Below are 19927 nucleotides of genomic sequence, written 5' to 3'. Positions count from 1 at the left end.
CAACACAAGCTCTTTAAAGATCAAAGTAAAAAGGAAAACCTTGCTATAGTAATCTTGAAGGAAACCATGTGTACTTGTGAAAGAATGGAAATGCTCTCTCAAATACTCTGGAAGGGGTGTTAGGTTCAATCTCTTGTTGTAAGCAACTCGGCCCACAACATGTTCGTCCTTTGGAACCCTTTGGATATTACTTTCCAAGGTTGGTTGGCATCCCCTCAACTTCTTGCAGTAAGGATGCAACCAATAGGTGTCAGTGACACATGTTCTTCATAGCAATCTATAGATCACCGCTAGTAGCTAAGAAGAGAAACTTTCTTCAGGGTTTATTCACCCTTCACAATCTTCATCAGATAGAGCCTTGCATAATTGGGGGGCATGGGGCGAAGGGCATTTCAATATGATTGTATCCCTAGAAGAAAAATAGTGGGGGGATCTGTAGATTGTGAAAATTTCTGAATCTATACATAAGAAATCCTACTGCAATCACTGCTTTATCATCTCACACTTGTTATTACATTCAACAAGTTATTTAATTTATAAACGGTGATGAAAAACACTATTGCAGACTACACTGACATACAGATCATAATTTGAAACAAATATGAGACAAACACACAAGGGACATCATTATTTTTGGACAACACAACCCCGTAAAAACCCAATGCGGGAAAACCAGTGCAACAGATAGAGGGTTTGTATTATTAAGCAAGTAGAATCTGAGTACAACAGGTTGCCTCTCACACCGGCTAACCTTTCAGAGAAATCGCGACAACAAGAAATACATACGAGGATTTACCTCGTTCTCCAAGTCCAAATTTATCCACTGAGTCGCCTAACTCCGTGACCAGGTGCTAAAAATTAGGCTCAAAACTCAAAGTGGCAGAATCCCGATAAACTCAGCTTCAGATCGAAGTGCTCGTCATCCTGATTCTAACAATGCGAACGACACTCGAATCCGAGCTCATATGAAGAAGTTAGAGCAAGTCAAAGTTCAGGTTTGACTTGGACAAATGGCAGGAGTGGATGACGTGGCAAGACCGTTCAACGAATGGGGAAGCGCCAAGTGACAGGCTGCCATTGGCCTCGCATTTCATAAATCGCATGTCGCAGGTGGGTAGGCATCAAAGAATCGGCCCTAGAACAAGTCAGGGTGCGATGCGATGAATCGGCCCCCAGCGTACCCAGGTTTGCGATGCAATAATTGCACATCGCAAAAATGCAGAGTCTCATATATCTGTTACCTCCCTCACTCTGCTGATTGTGAGTTGCGATGGATCCTGAATGCAATAAGATTATGGGTTCTAGTTAATAGTTCGATTGGGTCCGTCGTATCGCAATCACACATCGCCCCACCGCGTTCACAGACCATAAGACCGTTGGTTCTCTGCCAATTGTGATTTGCGATGGAACAGTCGGTACCAATAGATTATGGATCGCCGCATAGGGAAACTTTCGCCCAGTTAGCGCAATTTTGGAGCAAAATTGTAGGTTCATGCCAGAAATGGTGCAATTTGTGGAGCGAATATTGGGAGAACTAAGAGAGGTCATAACTTCTTTAGTTTTCCACCAAATTGGATGCAAAAAGAGGCTAGATAACCATTTTTGCATATTCTAGACTCATTGGAGCAAGTTTTCGATGCATTTGATCATTGTAAACACATATTTTTACATTATTTAGCATAATAGAAAGGCCCAAGCCATTTGGAAGCTGGACCAAGGAGACGTAGCCCAGGAGGGGTGAACTCCTTTATCATGTTCCTGTTGTAATGTGTTTTTGATGATGTTTTGTACATGTTTATGTTGTTGTTCAGTCTTTTATTTATGTTAAATTTCCCATAAAATTAACATAAAAACTCATCATTTCACTTGCAAAAATTCATGAATCCTTAAGCACAATGAAAGCATTTGTTTCTAATCCGAGGAGGATCTTAGCACAGCAATCTAATATTCTAAATCAAATCAATTTGGTATTACAGCCCTAGGTTTTCTTTGTGAAAGAAGGATTTAACTCTTTGCAAGTTTATGTCATGCTTACAAGGTTAAAACTCAAAAGAGGAGAAGGGAAGTTGGTTGGAAGCCCTAAAGTTGGGTCAAGGGGAAGGAGAGCAAGGTTGCCAAAATCTCCAACACCAATTCAGCCTCAAGTTGCAATTGAGACTCCAGAGATCATGTCTCGTGAAGGAGAACCTACAAACATGACAGAAGATGAGAAGACCTTCACAAAGGCTTTATTTGATATGACAGAGATGGTAAAGGTCCTCTATGAAGAGAGGAATACCAGTCTGCAAGGGGAAAGTTCCAAACCTACCAAAGGAGAAGGCTCTTCAGGAGGAGGTAATGGAAATGGAGACAAACCTCCACCCTCTCCACCATCTTCTTCATCTTCTTCTTCACGAGAATCTTCAGCCTCTTCCACTAACAGAACCCTTACTCATACTCATCATCATACTTTAAAAGGAACTGGTAAATCACCTTTTTTAAAACTTGATGTTAAATTTGAACTGCCCATGTATAATGGTGAAGTGAATGCAAAGAAGCTTGATAATTGGATTCGTTGGTTGTAGGTCTATTGCAGGATTCAAAACCTTCAAGAGGATGACATAAATATTCAATTAGTTTCCTTGAGAATGGAGGGTGCAACGTTGGTATGGTGGGAATCAAAGACCCAAGAGGACATTAAAAAACACGATAAGATCTCAATTTCTTGGAATGATTTCATTGCTGCAATCAAAAGACAATTCTACCCTCTAGCTTATATGCAGAAATCCATCATGAATTGGCAGAACTTTAGATAGCTTAAAGGTCAAAATGTGCAAGATTACACCCAAGAATTCAGAAAAAGGTCTTTGATGTTAGGTGTAGATTTGCAATTGTAGGACACATTGTTGAAGTACATTGAGGGCTTACACAGTTACCTTAGGCATACTATCTTAATGTTTAGTCCCAATAATCTAGATGATGTGTGTGTGCAAGCCACTCATCTTAAGGCAAGAGGGAAAAACACCCCAGAAGAAGGTAGTAAAAAGCCATTTAAGAGTAAAGGAAAGGAAAAGCAAAGAAAAATGTGTCTATCAAAAAAGAAGGAGAGAAAGTTACATGCAAACATTGTTCCAGAGAGGGTCACAATGAAGCTCATTGTTGGAAGCTTCATCCTGAAATGAGACCAAAGAAAAAAAAAACAAGGGAAAACAAAAAACAACTACAACCACTCAACAAGATTTGGGATCTAATTCAGGTGATGAAACTAAAATCACAACCATGGGGTTAAAAGGAAAAGAATCCATTGCTAGCACTAGTTCTTCAAACTCACAAAATGAAACTCCAAACGAAAAGAGGAGAATAGAACTTTTTCACATAAGGGTGATATCAAAACACAACAAGATTGATATGCTTTTCGATAGTGGCTCTCAAGCCAATCTTATCTCTGAAAATATTGTCAAAAGTTTAAACTTGGAAACCGTTCCACATCATAAACCATATCCACTTGGATGGGTGTGTGACAATGCGCAATTGCAGGTTACTAGAAAGTGTAAACTGAGATTCGCTATTACTACAAATTTCATAGATGAAGTGGAGCTTGATGTTGTGCCATCAGATATATGTAGCATAGTTTTGGGCATCCCGTACCTTTATGACAGAAAAGCTATCTTCCATAGACATGAAAACAAATATCATTTATTCAAATATGGAGTAGAATATATTGTGAGAGCTCATAGCAAGAAAATAAATCTTTCACTTGTTAATGCAGGGAAGATGAAAAGAATAGTGAATTCGAGTAAGAATTTTGTGCTTCTAATGATCAAACCTAAGAATGATGTTAATAATTAAGCTTTCAAAGGTTGTGATTCAAATTTGAAATCTGAATTGGTTGCCATAGTTACCAATATTATGAGATGTTTCAGGAACCAAAGGGATTACCTCCCAGGAGAAGAATCCAACATGAGATACAGTTGCAACAATATTGTCCTCTTCCTAACATTGGCATGTACAGGATGTCAACGATGGAAAGCGTAGAAATTAAGAAGCAAATTCAAGATTTGTTGAATAAAGGGATCATCAGACCATCTTCCTCGCCATGTGGTTCACGTATTGTCTTGGTGCCAAAGAAGGATGGAACATGGCGCATGTGTGTGGACTTTTGTGCATTGAACAAAATTATGATAAAGAACCGTTATCCACTACCTAGAGTAGATGATTTACTTGATCAATTGAAAGATGGAAAGTATTTTACTAAGATGGAATTAAGAAGTGGCTACCATCAAATTAGAATAGCTGAAGGAGACATTTGGAAGATAGCATTCAAAAAAAATGAATGTTTGTTTGAATGGCTAGTTATGCCGTTTGGTTTATGTAATGCTCCCACTACATTCATGCATGTGTTGAATGATGTGTTGAGGCCATTTCTTGATGAGTTTTTCATAGTCTACTTGTTGAAATGTGGCAACAAGAATATTCCAATTTTCATTTGTTCTTGAATTAAAATTCGAATTTAGTCTCACCAGCTGCTTGAAAAATAATTAAATAATTCATCTTGAGTTAATTAGTTGGAGAAATTCAAGTTAGAAGTCTTTCTGAAGTCATGCAATAGTTATCCCTTAAATCAAGGAGATTATCCCTTAATTAAGGAGATAAGATTGAGTTATTGAGTTAAGCCCAGTCAAATTAGTTCCAAACTGTTTGAGGAACTAATTGTGAGTTATCAATCAGTTGATGCATGAATGCACTCAACTAGTGTACTCCAGATAACTGAAGATTCTCTCATCATTAACTCATGCATGTCTATTCTGAGAAAGATCCAGTTGAGATTAAAGACAAGGACAGTGTACTATCAGTTGCATGTGTTTTCTTATAAACAAAACTCATGCATGCAGAAGGAATTCATTCCTTGAGGATTGCGCAGTTTTACAGGGTGTGAGATCAGTGTGAGTGATCAGTGTTTCACTTGGTAACAGGAGGATCACCCAGGAGAAACCACACAAGGAAATAGGAGCTTGGAGGGTAGAGGAGAAGGCTTATGAGAAGTCTAATTTTCCTGTGAGCATCTGTGAGGATTGTACTGTGAGCTGGGTAGCTGTGAGAGCTAAGGCTTTGTGTAATTCTGAGATATTTCCAACTTGTATGATAATACAGATAGTGGGGTTTTTAGCTGAGGCTTTCCCCTGAGTATTCTTCTATGTTTCATGTGCATTGATTCTTCTTCTGGTTATATGTGTTTAGCTTGATCTTGATCAGATCTTTTAAGCTTCTGCAAATTGATTGTAGAAGTAGGTTAAAGTATTTTGCTTTGGTTATATTGCATTATCAGGTTAATCTACAGTCAGAATTTCTAAATGGTATCGAAGCTGTGAAAAGTATACTGAGAAGAGAATTCAAAGTTCGAAGTTCGGGGTTGCAGGTGCAAAATCGAATTCTCATACTTCAAGGTTGGCCAATGGCATTCAATGGCTTGAGACTCGAGTATGCCTTGGATGGTAGCTCGAATTACATAGCATGGAAAGATCGCATGGACGCTGTATTAGAAGACAATAGCTTGAAGGAATTCATTGATCAAGAAATCCAAAACCAGCTTCAACTAATGCACAAGAGTTGGCTGAGTGGAAGAAGTGTGTGGCGAAGGCAAGACGGATCATCCTTGAGGGAGTTCGAGACCATATTGTCTCGAGTCTCCATGGGAAGGATACTCCATTTTCAATGTGGAAGACATTGAAGGACCTCTACCAGAATAGTAGCGACCAGAGGAAATTGGTGCTCAAGGATAAGCTTTGAAGAATCAAGATGGAGAAAGGCGATACTATTTCCACATATCTGAACAAGCCCACCACCTGCAGAGATGAGCTTAGTAGTGTGGGAATAACTACTGACGATGATGATATGGTGAGCCTCGCTCTCCTTGGCCTTCCAAAGTGCTGGAATAGCTACCAGGAATTTGTGAATGGAAGAGAGAAATTGCCGGATTGGGAATGACTGTGGTCGGATCTCATGTAGGAGGAGATCAGGAGGAGCACATGAGATGGTTCTTCATCCAAGAATGATGATGAAGAAAATCTGGCCTTAGCAAGTAAAGCAAGGAAAGGGAAGGGGAAGGCTTCCCATTCCAAATCGAATTCTTCTCATGGAGGGAAGAAGGTTGACAAGTCTAAAGTGAGATGCTTTAATTGTCACGAGATGGGACATTATGCGACAAATTTCCCATCGAAGAAGTCCAAGAAGGGATCCTCGAAAGGATCGAAAGGCGAGGCATTAGCCTCTCAGTTCAAAATGGACTTTACCCTCATCGCATGCATGGTGTCATCGATGATTGGTTGTGTCTGGTATCTTGATAGTGGAGCCTCATTCCACATGACCAGTGATAAAAATTTATTCAGTGCCTTGGAGGAGAAAGACCTCAAGATGTGCATAGAGATGGGTGACGATGGAAGGTATAGTGTTTCAGGAGTGGGCACGATTGCTTTTCAGAGGAAGCATGGAGCTCCTCTCACCTTGACAGATGTGATGTATGTGCCTCGGCTGAAGAAGAACTTGGTATCAGTCGCGATGTTGGAGGACAAAGGCTACAATATTGTCTTCAGTACAGGAAAGGCATTCCTAAGACACATAGCCACGGGTCAGACCAAGAGGATAGGGATTCAGGTGAAGAATCTATATAAAATAGAGGTAGATGATTGTGCATCATTGAGTACGAAAGTAGGATTGGTGCAAAGCCAAGACATTGGCGAGTTGTGGCATAGGTGGTTGGGCCATTTACATCATGGGGCCTTGAGGATAATGCAGCAGATATCTACAGGACTTCCCAAAGGTAAACTTGAGCAAGTTGACACATGCAAATGTTGTACCTTGGGAAAGTACACCAAGTCTTCCTTTCATGATCGAGACAGTCGAGTAGAGGCTATCTTAGAGCGAGTTCATGCTGATGTGTGTTGACCATTCTCAACAGCGTCCACAACGAAGCAAAGGTATTATGTGATTTTCATTGATGATTATTCTCGTAAATGCTAGATTTATTTCATGCAGAAGAAGGAACAAACCTTCACAAAGTTTTTTGAGTTCAAAGATTTGGTCAAGAAAGAGTCAGGGAAGAAGATCAAGGCCTTGAGAAGCGACAACGGTGGAGAATATGTCTCTCAAGAGTTTAAGGACTTCTGTGCAGCAGAAGGAATTAAACTAGAGTTGACGGCACCTCATAACCCACAATAGAATGGGGTGGCCGAGAGGAAGAATAGAGCTATTGTAGGGGTAGCACGGGCGATGTTGCATGACCAAGGCCTAGCACTTCACTTGTGGGCTGATGCATGCAACACATCGGTCTATTTGAAAAATAGAAGCCCGCATCACATACTTGGGACGAAAACACCAAAGGAAGCTTTCTCCTGTAAGAGACTAGATGTGGGTCACTCCAGGATCTTTGGCTCATCGGTATATTGCAATGTGACAAAGGATGAACGGAAGAAGCTTGAGCCAACAGTAGAGTTGGGGATACTTGTGGGGTACACTGATACACCCCACAACTATCGAGTGTATCTACCTACCAATCGGAGGACAGTAGTTCGCATAGATCTCAAGTTTGATGAGCAGAAGGCCATGCGAGTTTCCCTTGAGAGGGAGCTCCAACTATAGGCTGTGGAGGAACTGTTGGTTCCTAAGGAGGAGGAGCCTCAGATTGATGCGGAGCAGCTACATGCAAATGTTCCAAGAGTGGAGACATCCACTCAAGCAGAGTCTTCCAGAGATGGACGGAAGCGCACAAGAGAAGCTGATAGATTGTTGACGGATGCGAGAGAGAATGTGGGAGAACCATCTTCTCAGTGCAGAGAGATGAGGTCACTTGAGAGGTACACTGGATACATGGCCCTTGTTGGGGAATGCGTTGAGACCAAGCCATCTTCCTTTGAGGAAGTAGTGCAACACCCGATTTGGGTTGATGCTATGGTGGAGGAGTATGACTCCATAGTTCGTAACAGTGTTTGGGACATGGTTCCGATATCGGTTAACAAGTCAGTTGTGAGTTCCCGTTGGCTTTACAAGGTAAAGCAAGCTGCTAATGGTAGTGTGGAGAAGCATAAGGCAAGATTTGTTGCCCGTGGTTTTTCACAGGTCGAGGGGATTGAATATGATGAGACTTTTTCTCCTGTCGCAAGGTACTCATCTATCAGATTGATGTTGGCACTATCAGCACAGATGGGTTAGAAGATCCATCAGATGGATGTGAAGATTGCATTCCTCAATGGCAAGATTGAGGAAGAGGTGTACATAGAGCAGCCGGAAGGTTTTGAGACCTTCGATTGTGAGTCGCATGTGTGTCGACTCAAGAGAGCTTTGTATGGGCTGAAGCAAGCACCTCGTGCTTGGTACACCAGTATAGACAACTAATTCACCGGGCTGGGCTTCACAAAGAGTGAAGCTGATGCGAACCTGTACCACATCATGGTGAAAGGTAAGCCGTTGATCATTGTACTTTATGTTGATGATCTCATATTGACAGGTGATGATCAGTTGATCATGTCTTGCAAGGAGGACCTTGCAAGAGAATTCAAGATGAAATACATGGGTCTCATGCATTACTTCCTTGGCATGGAAGTATGGCAGAAGGATGGGGAGTTGTTTGTGTCTCAGGGCAAGTATGCGAATGAGATACTCAGAAGATTCCACATGGAGAAGTGCAAGCCTATCTAGACTCCTCTAGCAAGTAACTAGAGGAAGGAGGATGCTAGTTCAGGAGGAGTAGTAGAGGCTATGGTTTACAGGTAGCTTGTGGGTTCATTAATGGACTTAGTGAACACACGACCAGATTTGTGCTATGCGGTGAACCGGCTGAGTCAAGTGATGGTTCAACCTACCAAGATGTTTTGGAAGGCGACAATTTAAATAATCAGTTGTCTCTGTTAATGAAATGATATTTTTCTTTATTTACAAGTGAAGCCAGAAGAAACAAGCTTTAACAAAATGGTTAAGGCAATATATGTTTGGCTATGTACATTGCATTAGCCTGGAAATAAAATATATTGATCTATGAGTGAATGGCCATATATAGCTTGCATTCATTCTGTCAGTGCTGCCTTAGAAGCAACTTATTTTTTTTTAAGCACCCTACAGTTTTCATAGAAACAAGCCTTTTTTTGTCTTGTGCAAGTTTGGAGCAAAGACAAATATGAAAGTATAGAACATACGGTGGTGGTGAATGACAAGAAGGAAAGGTTCCCTATCCCATTCTTTTTAAATCCTTCGGATTATGTTATGGTGGGACCTGTACCTGATTTGGTCAATGAGAAAAATCCACCCAGATACAGAGAATACAGTTGGGGGGAGTCGTCCAAAGCTTGAGTCACAGCAATTTCAAGAATTTAAGAAAGAAAGATGTTAACAAAGCAACTTATTTTGTTTTAAGCACCCTACAGTTTTCATAGAAACAAGCCTTTTTTTGTGTTGTGCAGGTTTGGAGCAAAGACAAATATGAAAGTATAGAACATACGGTGGTGGTGAATGACAAGAAGGAAAGGTTCCCTGTCCCATTCTTTTTAAATCCTTCGTATTATGTTATGGTGGGACCTGTACCTGATTTGGTCAATGAGAAAAATCCACCCAGATACAGAGAATACAGTTGGGGGGAGTCGTCCAAAGCTTGAGTCACAGCAATTTCAAGAATTTAACAAAGAAAGATGTTAACAAAGAAAAGATTGTTCTTTTTAAACATTCCTTTGCCTCATGCTACCTTAGTTATCTGTGAGAACTTAATTGTTTAGACATTGAGATATATGCAATACTATAGAGTTCCATTGTTTTTCCTAAGATACCCCTTCGGAGAGTCGAGGGCTCAACCCTTCGGAGAGTCGAGGGCTCAATTGCAGCTTTACAATTATTGGAAACACCATTTGTGAATTTGATCAATTATGCATCATTGGTTTCTACATATGCTGTAAGGCATAGGTGTGTTGCTTCGGAATTCTAAGCTTTTTTACTGGACTCCACCATGTTCAAGGCCCTGTTGGAGTGATCAATGCATCAAAATATTGTTACCTAGAAGGATTTGATGCAATCAACAATGTTGATGTTGGGAAATGATTTGGAATACCTCTTTGAGGGACACACTGTCACGCTTTTGTCAGGTTATTTATGGGACCTAATGAAATCACAGACACATCATCTGAAGTTCTATTCAGCCTATTTGAATAAAAATTTCAGACCTCCTTCAAGTTGTCAGCGAAGGTACATATAATAGTTTAATTGAACAGTTTAAGAAGTCGATTGCAAAGGGTAATATGCAAGGCTTAGATCTCTGCTGATTAGGAAAACTGGCCATGCTCAGTTGATGCAAGTCCGAAGTAAGTGTCGGTATGTACAATGGAATAAATGATGAATAGTGGAGCACTGTGAGGAATCAATGCGATTGTGCAAATAGGTTCTATGTTTTGAGCTCCAAATCAGAACATTGACCAGTGCAATGATCTCAAACCAGTGATGTCGAGTGATGTACTTGGAATGACTCTCAGTAACCCTTGAAGTGCTTTGGAGCAGCTTCTAAAGACATTATGTATCAACCTCTTGAACAAAATTTGAAGCTTTTTGAATAAGCCTTGAATCAGCATCTTGGAGAGTTTTTTGGAGAAATCTTGAAGCCTATTGAACAAATCTTGAACCAGAAGTAGAAGAAGTACCTTTTGGGGCAGACCTTGGGTTAACTTTTGGAGCAACATTGTAGCCTCTCTTGAAGCAGACTTGGAGATTCCTTGTTGCAGACTTGAAAAGATTTGGAGCAGAAAATCTGGGGCTCACTTTTAGTGCAGATTGGAAGAGTATTGGAGCAAGGAGCAAAGACAAATATGAAAGTATAGAACATACGGTGGTGGTGAATGACAAGAAGGAAAGGTTCCCTGTCCCATTCTTTTTAAATCCTTCGTATTATGTTATGGTGGGACTTGTACCTGATTTGGTCAATGAGAAAAATCCACCCAGATACAGAGAATACAGTTGGGGGGGGTCGTCCAAAGCTTGAGTCACAGCAATTTCAAGAATTTAACAAAGAAAGATGTTAACAAAGAAAAGATTGTTCTTTTTAAACATTCCTTTGCCTCATGCTACCTTAGTTATCTGTGAGAACTTAATTGTTTAGACATTGAGATATATGCAATACTATAGAGTTCCATTGTTTTTCCTAAGATACCCCTTTGGAGAGTCGAGGGCTCAATTGCAGCTTTACAATTATTGGAAACACCATTTGTGAATTTGATCAATTATGCATCATTGGTTTCTACATATGCTGTAAGGCATAGGTGTGTTGCTTCGGAATTCTAAGCTTTTTTTCTGGACTCCACCATGTTCAAGGCCCTGTTGGAGTGATCAATGCATCAAAATATTGTTACCTAGAAGGATTTGATGCAATCAACAATGTTGATGTTGGGAAATGATTTGGAATACCTCTTTGAGGGACACACTGTCACGCTTTTGTCAAGTTATTTATGGGACCTGATGAAATCACAGACACATCATCTGAAGTTCTATTCAGCCTATTTGAATAAAAATTTCAGACCTCCTTCAAGTTGTCAGCGAAGGTACATATAACAGTTTAATTTTACAGTTTAAGAAGTCGATTGCAAAGGGTAATATGCAAGGCTTAGATCTCTGCTGATTAGGAAAACTGGCCATGCTCAGTTGATGCAAGTCTGAAGTAAGTGTCGGTATGTACAATGGAATAAATGATGAATAGTGGAGCACTGTGAGGAATCAATGCGATTGTGCAAATAGGTTCTATGTTTTGAGCTCCAAATCAGAACATTGACCAGTGCAATGATCTCAAACCAGTGATGTCGAGTGATGTACTTGGAATGACTCTCAGTAACCCTTGAAGAGCTTTGGAGCAGCTTCTAAAGACATTATGTATCAACCTCTTGAACAGAATTTGAAGCTTTTTGAATAAGCCTTGAATCAGCATCTTGGAGAGTTTTTTGGAGAAATCTTGAAGCCTATTGAACAAATCTTGAACCAGAAGTAGAAGAAGTACCTTTTGGGGCAGACCTTGGGTTAACTTTTGGAGCAACATTGTAGCCTCTCTTGAAGCAGACTTGGAGATTCCTTGTTGCAGACTTGAAAAGATTTGGAGCAGAAAATCTGGGGCTCACTTTTAGTGCAGATTGGAAGAGTATTGGAGCAAAAGTTTGGAGCAGACATTGTAGTCCTTCTTAAAGCAGATCTGAATAAGACCTTGAAGACCAAGTTGAAGCCTAGATTTATATTTAATGTTGCACAAATTTGGCAGAGTAGATTTGTTATCAAATTGGTGGTGTCTTTTATTTGATCAGATTCATTACTTCTAATAATTTTCTAGTTTCCCACCACATTGCAACCATTTCACTGACTATGAGAACTATAACTATGACAAGATTCCAGTTGCATTTTGCATATTGGAGTATTTCTTGCACATGTGAAATTGTGAAACATTGTTTATATTTGAGGATTGGAGTCCTCATACAAGGTTGGAGCCTTGTGAGAGAGTAGGTTGGAGACTATATTGATATTTGAGGATTGGAGTCATCATTCAAGGTGGTCTTGCTTTCCACTCTCCTCAAGGGCTATGGGAGCACAGATTTCAGTGGGATGAGTTTCTTGGCACTGCAGGTCCGTCATCCTTCTGGTCACCCACAGGGCATTCTCAACCTTGGCACCATGATTCTTGATGGAGTAGATCTTCACAGAATGAACAGATTCATCCCTGCAACTGGGGGGGCTGTGGGTTTCAGAGATTTGATGGGGAATCCTGTCGAACCCAGGCCTTCATTTGTGGGAAAATTACTGTCCATTAAACCTAATAATGTTGTTGATGCCCAAGAACAGCAATCCCGCTGTCAAGAAAATGTGGGAAAGAAGGCTATATTACAAGCCCATTAGATGAAGTTGGGGTAGATTTCATGGTTTGAAACTAACTAAAACAAGCTATATGAGCACAACCCAAATGGGATCGTACTGGCATAAAAATCACAAAGCAATATCAAAAGCATGGATTTACTATCAATTGCAGGAGTCAGCTCAAACTAAACTCAAGTTGACCTCCTCCTATAGTCATGACGGTTCACTGTGGATTGAACTAATATAAATAAGCACCTCATCTCCCTATTTTGCACTGAATTTGGTGAAGAAAAAGAAGTGGTCAATGAGATCTGAGGAACAACTCAGTGATAACAAATGCAGACCTGAGCCCTAAAACGAAAGGAGGCCGCGTTAAATAGACCTATTCTGAAGCAGAGACCAAAGTTTTTGTCCTGTGATATTGCTAGGTATATCTTGTTCCTTCTAAAGCTCTTTCTAATCAAGTCTGAGGCTGTTCAAGTTCTTGAAGAAGGCTCGAGTTTTCTGAATTATCCTCTGAGACAACGTTTTGATGTTCACCTGGTTTCTAAAAGAAAAGTTTGTATGTATTTCGCTAGATTTAAGGTCTCTCTGACACACATCATCTGAAGTTCTATTCAGCCTATTTGAATAAAAATTTCAGACCTCCTTCAAGTTGTCAGCGAAGGTACATATAACAGTTTAATTGAACAGTTTAAGAAGTCGATTGCAAAGGGTAATATGCAAGGCTTAGATCTCTGTTGATTAGGAAAACTGGCCATGCTCAGTTGATGCAAGTCCGAAATAAGTGTCGGTATGTACAATGGAATAAATGATGAATAGTGGAGCACTGTGAGGAAATTTCAGACCTCCTTCAAGTTGTCAGCGAAGGTACATATAACAGTTTAATTGAATAGTTTAAGAAGTGGATTGCAAAGGGTAATATGCAAGGCTTAGATCTCTGTTGATTAGGAAAACTGGCCATGCTCAGTTGATGCAAGTCCGAAACCTGGACGTTCAACCAAACCCTCCAACACAACCAGCTCATACAAAAGTGCAAGTTTCTCCTCTTCTAGATTTTTCACCTCACTTTCAACCTGTTTCAGCTCATCTCCTAGAGCAGAGCCTTCTTCCTCTAGAATCAAGTACTTATGCCTCAAGGCTCGATACTCATTCGCTGATTTAGTGAGTGGCGAATGATCTGGAAGGCCATTTGGGGGAGACCTGGAGCTGTCCCCCTTTCTCTTAGAATTCCCACTCTTCTGACTCTTTTTTGATGTTTTGGGCATCTTTAGTGCTTCTTCCTGTCCGACCTCATTGTGTGCTTGAAACTGAGCTCCGGAAGTTGTTTGAGACAATAGTTTCCTTTTTGGTAGCTTGGACTTTGATGCATCATCATCTATAAACATATTTTGGTCTTGCATTTTTATAGATCAAATACTTCTGGTTATCTAGAACTTGCAACTAGCATATAGGTCAGTCAGCCAGAAGGAGAGATCTGTTAAAGCATGTATAAAATAAGGATCCGATAATCTCCAATACTTCCTAAACGTAAGAAGAAGCAAGCAATAAAAGGAAATGAGAGTATTGGAAAAAGTGAATAATAATGCTAATTTGCATTGCTAGAATTACTAGGCTTATATAATTAATAATAAATCCATAAATTTGAAATTCTTACAGCAATATGCCAAAGAATTCTCTGATATTCAAATATAACTGTGACCAAATAAGTAGAACAGAGCAACCTTCCAAACTTTATATGAACCTCTCAAACCACAGTGAGAAGACGGTTCCCTAATAATCAGAGAATTTGATTTCGGCCTGGAGCTCCTCTCACTCAAAAAGCGAGGAATAAAAGCAAAAAGCAAAAATGCATTCTTCAACTAGCAAATTTCTAGAATTTTCTTTCGGTTATGTTGGACAGCCCTAAATCCTGTGAATTCAAATCTGATGCTAGGTATTTCAGCTTTACTAACAACACTAAAAACACTCACATCATTCGTCCAGCAATGCAGTGGTGCCCTGGGAAATTAAGGAATATAAAGTCAAGGAATTCATATTCTATTTAAAGCAGATGAATGGCGAACAAACAATGAATACCATGATTCTATATTATCTTCCATCGTCTGGCGTATTTTAAATGAATGCCGTATTTACAACAAAAGAAAGCAATTTTGCAATTTTAGTATCATAAACGGGAAACCCTCACAACACCATGGGAAAAAAACCCTCTAAACTCTCTGTTTGCGATAACCAACCCAAATGTTGTCTCTGAAACCAACTTAACCCTCTTAATTGCACAGGTTTCAAAAAGTCACGGCAACACGCAAGCAAGAGAGAAACCATTAGCATAGATATAGAGATCATTTGAATGGTTGCAACTGGTGTGCAGGAATTGAACTCCAGACCATTTGGCAATTGCTTCTCAATAACCTCAAAACCCTGAAGATAAAAATAAAGGCAGAGGCCAAATACAGAACTCTGAGAGCTAAAGAGATCATATATAACAAGAGTTTATTCAACATCGGCCAAAAACACAAGTAATCGGTTCCGTAACAACATTCATGAATTGAAGAAAAAGGGAGATTACCAGGGAAAATTTGCCGAAGTGAGACCCTGGACTTATAGGTGGTCTGCGATTAGCTCTCGCTATTCTTCCCTTGCAAAGGAAACACTTGGTGAGAGAGAAACGGTGGAGTCAGTTTTTGTATACAGTCGATGTCCCACGAAGCGTGCCACCAAGGGTTTGTTCGCGGGTCTGATGTGGAGACCTACCAAGGTCCATAGTAACTCGTTTCTCCACACAGATTAATTTTCGAAGTCTAACAGTTATATTTTTTATTAATGGTTTGTTCGCTGGTCTGATGTGGAGGTCCAAGATTCTTAGTCACTTGTTTCTTCAAATGGAATAATTTGCAGACTAGATTAATCTGTATTGTGCTATGTTTTATATTTTTATTCAAATTTGGATGGTTTTGATGAGAGTTATTTTTTATTTAAAATATATTATTAAATGTATAAACAAACTTAAAATTGAGAAAAAATTTAAAATATTTAATTTATACAAATTTAATATTTAAATTATTTATTTAATAATATTTAAAATAAAATTATAAACCTAAACTAATAAAACCTATTTTTATTAAATTATTAAAATTTTAAAGTAATAAATCATAAAACCTAAAATAAACCTACTTTAGAGGTCAAAATAGATGGCTGGAGCACAAACTCGGAGGGTTTTCGTTAACTAAAGGGTTCTCTCTACACCAATCTTGACCTCTGCAGCAAATCCTGAAAACTTCTTCTTCAATAGCTCGATCGTTCATCTCCATTGGTTAGTTGGCAGTTCTAATCGACACCTTGGGCTATGACGTTACGGAAATCAAGCAGTGAGGGAAATCAAAGAGGAAGGAAGACCACCCACGAGATGGTTCAACAAGCGGGCAATTTCTTCGTGAATTCAGGTAAAGTCCAATGATTATCCAAGATCTTTTCTCCATCTCCCACGCCACCCATCCCTCAATGAATATGTTCTCTTGGAACATCAGGTCCTGAACGGCAAGAGCAACACAAGCTCTTTAAAGATCAAAGTAAAAAGGAAAACCTTGGTATAGTAATCTTGAAGGAAACCATGTGTACTTGTGAAAGAATGGAAATGCTCTCTCAAATACTCTGGAAGGGGTGTTAGGTTCAATCTCTTGTTGTAAGCAACTCGGCCCACAACATGTTCGTCCTTTGGAACCCTTTGGATATTACTTTCCAAGGTTGGTTGGCATCCCTCAACTTCTTGCAGTAAGGATGCAACCAATAGGTGTCAGTGACACATGTTCTTCATAGCAATCTATAGATCACCGCTAGTAGCTAAGAAGAGAAACTTTCTTCAGGGTTTATTCACCCTTCGCAATCTTCATCAGATAGAGCCTTGCATAATTGGGGGGCATGGGGCGAAGGGGCATTTCAATATGATTGTATCCCTAGAAGAAAAATAGTGGGGGGATCTGTAGATTGTGAAAATTTCTGAATCTATACATAAGAAATCCTACTGCAATCACTGCTTTATCATCTCACACTTGTTATTACATTCAACAAGTTATTTAATTTATAAACGGTGATGAAAAACACTATTGCAGACTACACTGACATACAGATCATAATTTGAAACAAATATGAGACAAACACACAAGGGACATCATTATTTTTGGACAACACAACCCCGTAAAAACCCAATGCGGGAAAACCAGTGCAACAGATAGAGGGTTTGTATTATTAAGCAAATAGAATCTGAGTACAACAGGTTGCCTCTCACACCGGCTAACCTTTCAGATAAATTGTGACAACAAGAAATACATACGACGGTTTACCTCGTTCTCCAAGTCAAAATTTATCCACTGAGTCGCCTAACTCCGTGACCAGGTGCTAAAAATTAGGCTCAAAACTCAAAGTGGCAGAATCCCGATAAACTCAGCTTCAGATCGAAGTGCTCGTCATCCTGATTCTAACGATGCGAACGACACTCGAATCCGAGCTCATATGAAGAAGTTAGAGCAAGTCAAAGTTCAGGTTTGACTTGGACAAATGGCAGGAGTGGATGACGTGGCAAGACCGTTCAACGAATGGGGAAGCGCCAAGTGACAGGCTGCCATTGGCCTCGCATTTCATAAATCGCATGTCGCAAGTGGGTCGGCATCAAAGAATCGGCCCTAGAACAAGTCAGGGTGCGATGCGATGAATCGGCCCCCAGCGTACCCAGGGGTTTGCGATGCAATAATTGCACATCGCAAAAATGCAGAGTCTCATATATCTGTTACCTCCCTCACTCTGCTGATTGTGAGTTGCGATGGATCCTGAATGCAATAAGATTATGGGTTCTAGTTAATAGTTCGATCGGGTCCGCTGTATCGCAATCACACATCGCCCCACCACGTTCACAGACCATAAGACCGTTGGTTCTCTGCCAATTGTGATTTGCGATGGAACAGTCAGTACCAATAGATTATGGATCGCCGCGCAGGGAAACTTTCGCCCAGTTAGCGCAATTTTGGAGCAAAATTGTAGGTTCATGCCAGAAATGGTGCAATTTGTGGAGCGAATATTGGGAGAACTAAGAGAGGTCATAACTTCTTTAGTTTTCCACCAAATTGGATGCAAAAAGAGGCTAGATAACCATTTTTGCATATTCTAGACTCATTGGAGCAAGTTTTCGAAGCATTTGATCATTGTAAACACATATTTTTACATTATTTAGCATAATAGAAAGGCCCAAGCCATTTGGAAGCTGGACCAAGGAGACGTAGCCCAGGAGGGGTGAACTCCTTTATCATGTTCCTGTTGTAATGTGTTTTTGATGATGTTTTGTACATGTTTATGTTGTTGTTCAGTCTTTTATTTATGTTAAATTTCCCATAAAATTAACATAAAAATTCATCATTTCACTTGCAAAAATTCATGAATCCTTAAGCACAATGAAAGCATTTGTTTCTAATCTGAGGAGGATCTTAGCACAGCAATCTAATATTCTAAATCAAATCAATTTGGTATTACAGCCCTAGGTTTTCTTTGTGAAAGAAGGATTTAACTCTTTGCAAGTTTATGTCATGCTTACAAGGTTAAAACTCAAAAGAGGAGAAGGGAAGTTGGTTGGAAGCCCTAAAGTTGGGTCAAGGGGAAGGAGAGCAAGGTTGCCAAAATCTCCAACACCAATTCAGCCTCAAGTTGCAATTGAGACTCCAGAGATCATGTCTCGTGAAGGAGAACCTACAAACATGACAGAAGATGAGAAGACCTTCAGAAAGGCTTTATTTGATATGACAGAGATGGTAAAGGTCCTCTATGAAGAGAGGAATACCAGTCTGCAAGGGGAAAGTTCCAAACCTACCAAAGGAGGAGGCTCTTCAGGAGGAGGTAATGGAAATGGAGACAAACCTCCACCCTCTCCACCATCTTCTTCATCTTCTTCTTCACGAGAATCTTCAGCCTCTTCCACTAACAGAACCCTTACTCATACTCATCATCATACTTTAAAAGGAACTGGTAAATCGCCTTTTTTAAAACTTGATGTTAAATTTGAACTGCCCATGTATAATGGTGAAGTGAATGCAAAGAAGCTTGATAATTGGATTCGTTGGTTGTAGGTCTATTGCAGGATTCAAAACCTTCAAGAGGATGACATAAATATTCAATTAGTTTCCTTGAGAATGGAGGGTGCAACGTTGGTATGGTGGGAATCAAAGACCCAAGAGGACATTAAAAAACACGATAAGATCTCAATTTCTTGGAATGATTTCATTGCTGCAATCAAAAGACAATTCTACCCTATAGCTTATATGCAGAAATCCATCATGAATTGGCAGAACTTTAGATAGCTTAAAGGTCAAAATGTGCAAGATTACACCCAAGAATTCAGAAAAAGGTCTTTGATGTTAGGTGTAGATTTGCAATTGTAGGACACATTGTTGAAGTACATTGAGGGCTTACACAGTTACCTTAGGCATACTATCTTAATGTTTAGTCCCAATAATCTAGATGATGTGTGTGTGCAAGCCACTCGTCCTAAGGCAAGAGGGAAAAACACCCCAGAAGAAGGTAGTAAAAAGCCATTTAAGAGTAAAGGAAAGGAAAAGCAAAGAAAATTGCGTCTATCAAAAAAGAAGGAGAAAAAGTTTCATGCAAACATTGTTCCAGAGAGGATCACAATGAAGCTCATTGTTGGAAGCTTCATCCTGAAATGAGACCAAAGAAAAAAAAAACAAGGGAAAACAAAAAACAACTACAACCACTCAACAAGATTTGGGATCTGATTCAGGTGATGAAACTAAAATCACAACCATGGGGTTAAAAGGAAAAGAATCCATTGCTAGCACTAGTTCTTCAAACTCACAAAATGAAACTCCAAACGAAAAGAGGAGAATAGAACTTTTCCACATAAGGGTGATATCAGAACACAACAAGATTGATATGCTTTTCGATAGTGGCTCTCAAGCCAATCTTATCTATGAAAATATTGTCACAAGTTTAAACTTGGAAAAGAATCCATTGCTAGCCCTAGTTCTTCAAACTCACAAAATGAAACTCCAAACGAAAAGAGGAGAATAGAACTTTTCCACATAAGGGTGAT

General features: G+C 39.7%; 1 protein-coding gene across 3 annotated transcripts in view; it reads right to left on the bottom strand.

The window, feature by feature from the left end:
- The window catches only part of LOC149148771 (uncharacterized), an 89591-nt gene that overhangs the window by 59273 nt on the left and 10391 nt on the right, over positions 1-19927 (bottom strand). The window contains exon 3 of one of the 3 annotated variants that reach the window (XR_016262844.1): positions 14214-14358. The exons of the other annotated variants lie outside the window; for them this stretch is intronic. The gene's annotated coding sequence lies outside the window, so the exon portion shown is untranslated. Of the gene's footprint in view, positions 1-14213; positions 14359-19927 lie in introns of those variants that run through there. 3 annotated transcript variants of the gene reach the window in all.

The sequence above is a fragment of the Pinus tabuliformis genome, chromosome 9 (genome assembly GCF_031772625.1).
Source record: "Pinus tabuliformis cultivar Carrire ecotype Pingquan chromosome 9, CPIR1, whole genome shotgun sequence".
Classification (NCBI taxonomy): domain Eukaryota; kingdom Viridiplantae; phylum Streptophyta; class Pinopsida; order Pinales; family Pinaceae; genus Pinus; species Pinus tabuliformis.
This window is presented reverse-complemented; position numbering and strand designations above follow the sequence as displayed.